Genomic DNA, 8,292 nt, shown 5'->3' on the forward strand with positions numbered 1-8,292 from the left:
GCGGCCTCCCACGTCCCCGGCGGCGCTAATCCACGGCCGAGAGCCGCGCGCCAGGCGAGAGCAAGCGATGGCCGAGCCGCCGCGCCCGCGCCCGCCCCCGGCCCGGCGCGCTGGCCGCCACTGCCCCCTGGCGGCCGGCGCCGCGCGGCGAGGCTCGGGGGCGAGAGCCGCGGGAGAAGGTTTCGTGGATTGCCCGAGACGTGTTTTAGGCTTTTCAGTTAGAAAACGCACCCCGGAAAGTAAGTGGATGTTTGCGTCGCTGGGAGGCGTCCCCACGCTGAGCGCTCACGCAGCGCTTCTGCGGCGACTGAACCCGTGCGTCGCTGCAGGATGTTCGGTGAGCGCTCGCGACTGCGCTGAGGAGAAGCGGGGCGCCGGCGTCGGGGGCTGCTCACGCGGGGGAAGCTCCCTCTCCTCGTCGCCGCGCTGCCGCCTTTGGGTCGAAAAGGGAGCGTGACGAGAGCGATGAGGAGGCTGAGGCGGAGGGGGGAGGGGAAGGCGGCCCCGGAGAGTGTGGGCTGAGGCCGGTGGGCAGAGGGAGCGGACCCCTGGCGTGTCCTCCCCGCCGAGACGCGGGGACGAGAGCGTGAAGGTGCGCGCCGGGCGGCCGGCTCCGCGCTGCCTGCCGACGCTGCCCGCCTGCGGGGCCCGGAGCAGGTCACTCCCCGCCGTCCTGGGTCTGTCGTGGGCGTTTGACGGTCGTGCCGTCCCGGTGTATGGAGGAGGGGATGGAAACGGGGCTCGGCGCGTGCCTGGCGCTCCTGACACGGGGTACGCACAGCGTGAGGGGCTGCCGCTGCTGTGGCTGCTCGTGGGGGTATTTTGGAAGGCAGCCCCCCTGCCCTCCTTCATAAAGAGGATTGGGGTCCTAAAATGACAACCGCGGGGCGTATGCCCGGGAGGGGCACCAGGCTTCACACCCCTGCTCCCAGTCGCAGAGCGAGGACCGGCCCTCTCCCTGCATCTCGGTCTCACTGTATTTATATTGCTTTTAAGATAAGTAGATAGAAATGTAGCTTCCTGAGACATTAATCAACTCCCATCTCCTAGAGTTGCCTTGTTTCACATCTTTTCCTTCAGCGTGTAATTTGCCTAGAGCTTTTTCTTCTCAGAATCCGCTCTTATTAAGTCTAGCCTAGTTATTCCTTTGAAGACACCTCTAATTGGGTGTTAGCATTCATATATCATTAATTTCATCCTGTCCTCTGACCCTTTTCAAGCAAATCTGGGAAACAAGCCAGAAGAGTATATAGTTATTGTAAGAGCCGTGGTATTCTAAGCATCCTGCCCAAAACCACCAACCCAGTGTACGAGAATTACTCCCATAGTGTTTATCCCTCATGTAAAACCTTAATTCAATTCAGTAAGCAAATTCTGAATTATGCCATGTGTAGCTGAAAATTCTGGGTTAGGACAATTCTCACAATAAATAACGGAGGCCACTGAATTTCAGCATCAACAATTTATGTGGCCAGAAACATGAAGTCAATATTTATGAAACATCTAGAATACAATTTATTTTACTTATTAACTCCTGAGAAGCTAACCTAGAATATTTAAGATAAACACATTTAGTTTCATCCTTACTATTCACCTGGTAGTTATTCCGTAGGTTAAAGGGTTTATTAAAGTAGCACGAAACTTGGTATGCTTCGGGTTTTCACCTGGAGAGGGAGACTGAAAATCTATTTCGGGTGTGAAAATTCCTGGAGTTTGAGGGTACAGCATTTGCAGACAGGTTGGGCTGCTCTGTAGAGCAGTGGTTGAGGAACTGTTGGGTTTTGGAGGTTTTTTGCGGCACCAGTGCATGAGCAGATGCTTAGGGTTCATGAAGAACAGGGACATGGTACCTGACCCTATAGCAGGCAGACCCTACCCTTAAGGGTCTTAGATATCTAGCAAATATGCTCAAGTATTAGAAACTTTTATCTGTTCACTGAGGGAAGTAGATACAGTAATACATTTTTTACAGATTACAAAGTGGAGCATATTCATAATTCAATTTACAGAATCATCATTATAGCCATCACCTATTTCTATTTCATTATGCTTTTATAAAAACACATCATTAGGGAACACTTCATGGCTCCAGACAACTGCATTTTCACACTTCTTCCCTTGGCCTGAGAGGTGGCCAGGCCTCTGCCTCTCTTTCCATCCTTTTCTTGCACTAGAAGAGAAACCACAGTGGTTTCTTTGCTATTTTTGGAACAAGCCAGGCGTGCCTTGCATTTTTTTTTTCCAGTAGACTTTGTTTTTTTAGAGCACTATTACGTTCATAGCAAAACTGAGCAGAAAGTACAAAGATTTTCCATATACTCCTTCCCCTCCCCCCCCCCTCCCCCCCCGCCAGTCTCCCCATGGGCACATCATTACCACCCAAAGTCCATAGCTTATGTCAGGATTCACTCAGTGGGTTTGGACAAATGTATAATGACATGTATCTAACATTATATTATCATACAGAATAGTTTCACTTACCTAAAACTCCTCTGTGTTCTGCTTATTAATTCCTCCCTCCCCCCAACCCCTGGCAAACACTAGTATCTTTTCTGTCTCCAAAGTTTTGCCTTTTCTAGAATGTCATATAGTTGAAAGCATGCTATTTAGCCTTTTCGCATAGGCTTCTCTCATTCAGTAATATGCATTTAAGATTCCTCCGTGTCTTTTCTTAGCTTGATCGCTCATTTCTTTTTAGCACTGAGTAATATTTCATTGCCTGGGTATGCCACAGTTTATCCACTTACCTACTGAAGGCCATTTTGGTTTCTTCCAAGTTTTGTCAATTATGAATAAAGCTGCTGTAAACATCTCCGTGTGGGTTTTTTGTGGCTATAAGTAAGCAACTCCTTTGGTGAATATCAAGTAGTGGGATTACGGGATTGTATAATCAGAGTATGTTTAGTTTTGTAAGAAAATGCTAATGGTCTCCTGAGGTGACTGTACCACTTTGCATTCCTACCAGCAATGAATGAGAGTCCCTGTGTTCTGAATTTTGGCCATTCTAATAAGTGTATAGTGATACGTCATTGTTGTTTTAATTTGCACTTCCCTGATGACATATGACGTGGAGCATCTTTTCATGTGCTTATTTGCGATCTGTATATCTTCTTCAGTGAGGTGTCTGTTAAGGTCTTTGGCCCATTTTTAAATTGGGTTGTTTTCTTATTCTTGATTTTTAAGAATTTTTGTATATTTTGGATAACAGTTCTTTATCAAATGTGTCTTTTGCAAATATTTCTCCCAGTCTGTGGCTTTTCTCATTCTCTTGACATCATCTTTCACAGAGCACGAGTTTTTAATTTTAATGAAGTCCAGCTTATCAATTATTTCTTTCATGGATAGTGCCTTTGAAGTTATATCTAAAAAGTCATTGCATACCCAAGGTCATCTAGGTTTCCTCCTGTGTTTTATTCTAGGAGTTTTATAGTTTTGTATTTTTTACATTTAGGTCTCTGATCCATTTTGAGTTAATTTTTGTGAAGGGTATAGGGTCTGTCTAGATTATTTTTTTTTTTTGCATGTGGATGTCCAGTTGTTCCTGCACCATTTGTTGAAAAGCCTATCTTTGCTCTTTTGTCAAAGATCAGTTGATTCTATTTGTGAGTCTTTTACTGGGCTCTCTATTCTGTTCCACTGATTTATCTGCCTCTTCTTTCACCAATACCACACTGTCTTGATTACTGCAGCTTTAGAATAAGGCTTGAAGTTAAGTAATGTCAGCACTCTAGCTTTGTTCTTCAATATTGTGTTGGCTATTCTAGGTTTTTTTTACCTCTCTGTATAAACTTGAGAATCAGTTAGTTGATATTTACAAAAGAACTTGCTGGGATTTTGATTGGAGTTACATTGGAAGAATTGACATCTTGACAACATTGAGTATTCTTATTCATGAACGTGAAATATCTCTTCGTTTTGTAATTGTTCTTTAATTTCTTTCCTCAGTTTTGTTGTTTCGTCATGTAGATCTTATAATACATATTTTGTTAGATTTATGCCTAAGTATTTCATTTTGGAGGGTGCTAATGTAAGTGGTATTGTGTTTTTAATTTCAGTTCCACCTGTTCATTGCTGGTGTATATAGGAAAACAATTGGCTTTTGTATATTAACCTTGCATCCTGCAACCTTGCTATAATGTATTATGAATTTGGGGGGGAGTGGTTGTTGATTCGTCTGGATTTTCTCCACAGTCATATCATCTGCAAAGACAGTTTTATTTCTTCCTTCCCAATCTGTGTAACTTTTATTTCCTATTCTTCATGGCCTTAGCTGGACTTCCAGTACGATGTTGAAAAGCAGTCATGAGCGGGGAAGGATGGGAACAAGCTGTGAGTAGTGCTGGGGTTCTACAGCCCCGAGTGGCAAGAGAACCCCTACCCCTTCCAGTGCATCATCGATGACCCCACCAAGCAGACCAAGTTCAAGGGCAAGAAGAGCTACATCTCCTACACGCTGGTTTCCACGCATCCTTTCCTCAGTTGTGTACAATCTGCTGTAAGTCCATCAAAGGCATTCTTCATTTCCATTACAGTTTTTGATCTCCAGCATTTCTTTCATTCTTTCTTAGCATTTCCACCTCTCTGCTTACACTGCCCACTAGTATTTGCACGCCGTCTCCTTTCTCCATCAGAGCCCTTAGCAGATTAATCATAGATGTTTTAAATTTCCGATCTGATCATTCCAACATCCTGGCCATATATGAATCTGGTTCTGATGCTTGCTTTCTCTCTTCCAACTATGTTTTTTGCCTTTTAGTATGCCTTGCAATATTTTCTTGATAGCCAGGCATGATGTACTGGGTAAAAGGGACTGCTGTAATTAGGCCTTTAGTAATATATGGTAAGGTGTAGGAGGCTGGGAAGCTTTAATATAGTCTGTGATTAGGTCTCAGGCTTTTAGTGACCTTGTGCCTCTGGTGCCTCTGGACTGTAAACTTCACATGTTCTTCTCTTAAGTGGGACTGGGTGGCTAGAGGGGGCTGGAATTGTGCAGTTCCCTTCCCCCAGGTCAGATAGGCTCTGTTAAAGCCCAAGCAGGTTAGTCTCCGGTTAAATAGTTTCTCCTGAGGGCAGGCCTTGTTAAGAAGAACAGAATACTCTGGTGTATTTCAAAATGCTTCTTTTTTCCCCTGCCAGAATATTTCTCCAGTATTCACTGTGAGAACCTGGTAGGGATCCAAGAGGTAAAACTCACACAAGTGTGGGACCCCCTGATGACTGGGTCTCCCTGGAGTTTGTAACTCTCAGAGTTGTCCACACTAAGCCTCCAGCAATTCCTGAATTACAGTTCGAGTTTTCCTACCCCGGCACTGGTTCATGCGGAGTTTTCTACTCTGGTAAGTTGTGATTCTCTGTATTCTCCTGTGGGTCTCTCCAATCTTGGAGGGTTTGCCCTGTGACCTCACTTCTCTTATGGGTCTAAGAAGAGTTGTTGATTTTCCACGTTGCTCAGCTTTGCTGTCTTTGCTGTTTTCTCAGTCTGGATTCCTCTTCCCCAAGAGATCCACCATGCTGCACCTTCACTCCATTCAGAGTCACCGTGGCTCCTCCATCCCTCCCTTCTCCTCCTGCCTTGGAGAACCGGAAAGTAAGATGGAGGGAGCCTGGGCCGCTGGGTCACCAACCCCAACTGGATTTTTTTTTTTTTTTGGCGGGGGGTACACCAAGTTCAATCATCTGTTTTTATACACATATCCCCATATTCCCTCCCTCCCTCAACTCCCCCCCCCCCCCAACTGGATTTTGTGAGAGAGAAAAACCTTTGTTGGGTAAGCCAGTGAGACTGCATGGTTTGTTTATTGAGGCAGCTGGCTTTGATTACTCTGACAAACACCATCTCCCTTTTCCCCATCTCCTTCCATCATCCAGTGCTACTTTTCTTCATAGCACTTACTACCTAATGTAAACACATTGATATATTCACTGTCTCTCCCTATTAGAATGTAAACCTTTTTTCAGGGCAGCAGATGTGTTTGGGGGACTGAGAATACAGCCATGAACAAAACAGACACGGTAGGCAACCCACAAATACTTGTTCAGTGCATGAATGAGGGGATGCCCACTTATTATCTCCCTGAACGTCAGCTCTTCTCAGTAGCTCTTGCTGTGTCTGGCTCTATGCGCCTCAGCCCCTTGGCTGCCGGCTGTAACTGAATGTTTCTAAGGACCACCTAAATGACACTTCTCTTTAAAGCAACAACCTTAAAGCTAACCCAGCCACCCAGAACACCACTCCATATTTTCTGAGATTGCTGGAAATTTCACAGTTGGCTAATTTATATTTGTATTTGGCTATTTGTATGATATTATAAATAGCACTGTATTTACAATTTACTTGAAAGCCCTTTGTTTAGTGTATCAAGCATTACATGAACATAGACATAGGATTTTACAAGCACTTCCATCTTTTAACGTCTTATTTGCTGCTATATTTTCACAGCAGCTCTTCCTGCAGGACAGAGCAGTGTCACAGGCTGCAGGGAGGGTTCTCTGCTGAGGTCAGGAGGCAGGGGAGAGGGCCGGTGGCTGCTTAGCTGTCCTGAGAACTTCCATTGTCGGGGGTGTAGGTCTGCCCCCTGCTGGCTCCTCAGAACTGCTATTATTAAAGAGTATTGACCACTTGATAGAAGTTTCGTAGCTGAGATTTAATAGGAGGCCTGGGTTCAAGGACAGCTCTGTGTGTCTGAAAGGAAGGCTACTTACCATGTCTCTACGTCTACTTGGTTTCACCAGGAGTATAAGCTCCATGAGGGCAGGGATTTTTGTCTGCTTTGTTCACTACTGTACGCCCAGCATATTAAATCAAATACTTGTCAAGTGAGTGAGTGAATGAACAAAGCTTTGTGAATAATAGTTTCTTAGTCTGCAAGATGCGAATGAAAACAACTCACTTTATGGGTTTGCTATAGGGTTTAACGAAGTACTAACTTCATATGGTATCTTGTCATGCTCAAAGTGTAACAGTAATTTTAATATAACTTATCTCTTAATTTTATTTATTTATTGGCTGCATTGGGTCTTTGTTGCTGCACAATGGCTTTTTCTGTAGTTGTGGAGAGTAGGGGCTACTCTTTGTTGCGATGTGTGGGCTTCTCGGTGCTGTGGCTTCTCTTGTTGCCGAGCACGGCTCTGGGTACACGGGCCTCAGTGGTTGCAGCACAAGGGCTCAGCAGTTGTGGCACACAGGCCCCAGAGTGCACGGGCTTCAGTAGTTGTGGCGCACAGACTGAGTAGTTGCAGCTCACGGGCTTAGTTGCTCTGTGGCATGTGGGATCTTCCCAGACCAGGGATTGAACCCGTGTCCCCTGTATTGGTAGGCAGGTTCTTAGCCACTGTGCTGCCAGGGAAGTCCCTTAATATAATTCAAAAGATAGTGCAATTCTTAATTAAAATCAATTTCCCAAATTGTGCAATTCATCCCTGAGGTTAACAGAGAGCTCATTGACTTGGACACATTTTCATATTTGGATTCTAAGATGTTTGCTTCTTCTGCAGTGGTATTTATAGCTGAGAATATGCCACAAGGACCTAAAAAACTGTCCACCACTATTGAACAAATCCCTAATTTTTTAGTACTGGACACCTTTCACACACAGTTCATTCCTACTCCAAAATCAAATCAAGAACCTGATTCAATATTCTTCACCCGATGGCTCCCTTTATAAATGTTCCACTTTCTTCAAACATGTGTTTCCTAAGTTAACTCAGCTATTGACTGATGAGGGTGTTCTTATAGATACATTTCTTCATTTTCCCTTTAACTGTCCCCTTTTCAATTGTGGCCTCCGTCTCATTGTCAGTATATACACAACTTGATAGTGTAGAAGTCAACATTCCTCAGTGTTTTGTACCAGAGGTCACAATTTGTCAAGCCAAGGCCTGAATCTGGCCTAATGTCTAGTCTGACCAGCATTTAAAATGTAGGAGATTTCTCATTCACCCAAAAATATAGATTTCTGACTTCTTTTGGAAAAAAATCAGATCTGGCTACACTGCACCAGCACTTCTGCATGGCAATTATTAGCCTTTCCCCTTTAGACAGGGACGTTCTTGTGCGTCCTTTTGTTACTCTTTGGTGTCTTATATCAGAGACCACCTACCAACTCAGCTCCTATACATGTAGGAAAGTTTTTCTCTCATACATCTTCAGGGCAAAAGCAATCACCCCAGTGGCATCACCATGGATAATTCATATGTTTCTGCCACAGACTTCTTCCAAGCCACACACTCAGTTGTTTTTTTTTTAAACTATTTATTTATTTATTTATTGGCTGTGTTAGGTCTTCATTGCTG

The 8,292-nt window shown here is 44.6% G+C and overlaps 1 long non-coding RNA gene across 1 annotated transcript; it reads left to right on the top strand.

The window, feature by feature from the left end:
- The first annotated feature begins 119 nt into the window (after positions 1-119).
- LOC130832439 (uncharacterized) lies at positions 120-5,718 on the top strand. The gene is made up of 4 exons (XR_009048283.1): positions 120-239; positions 4,271-4,495; positions 5,137-5,336; positions 5,479-5,718. It is a non-coding gene; the product is annotated as an uncharacterized LOC130832439 (long non-coding RNA).
- Positions 5,719-8,292: the final 2,574 nt, after the last annotated feature.

The sequence above is a fragment of the Hippopotamus amphibius genome, chromosome 1 (assembly GCF_030028045.1).
Source record: "Hippopotamus amphibius kiboko isolate mHipAmp2 chromosome 1, mHipAmp2.hap2, whole genome shotgun sequence".
NCBI lineage: Eukaryota > Metazoa > Chordata > Mammalia > Artiodactyla > Hippopotamidae > Hippopotamus > Hippopotamus amphibius.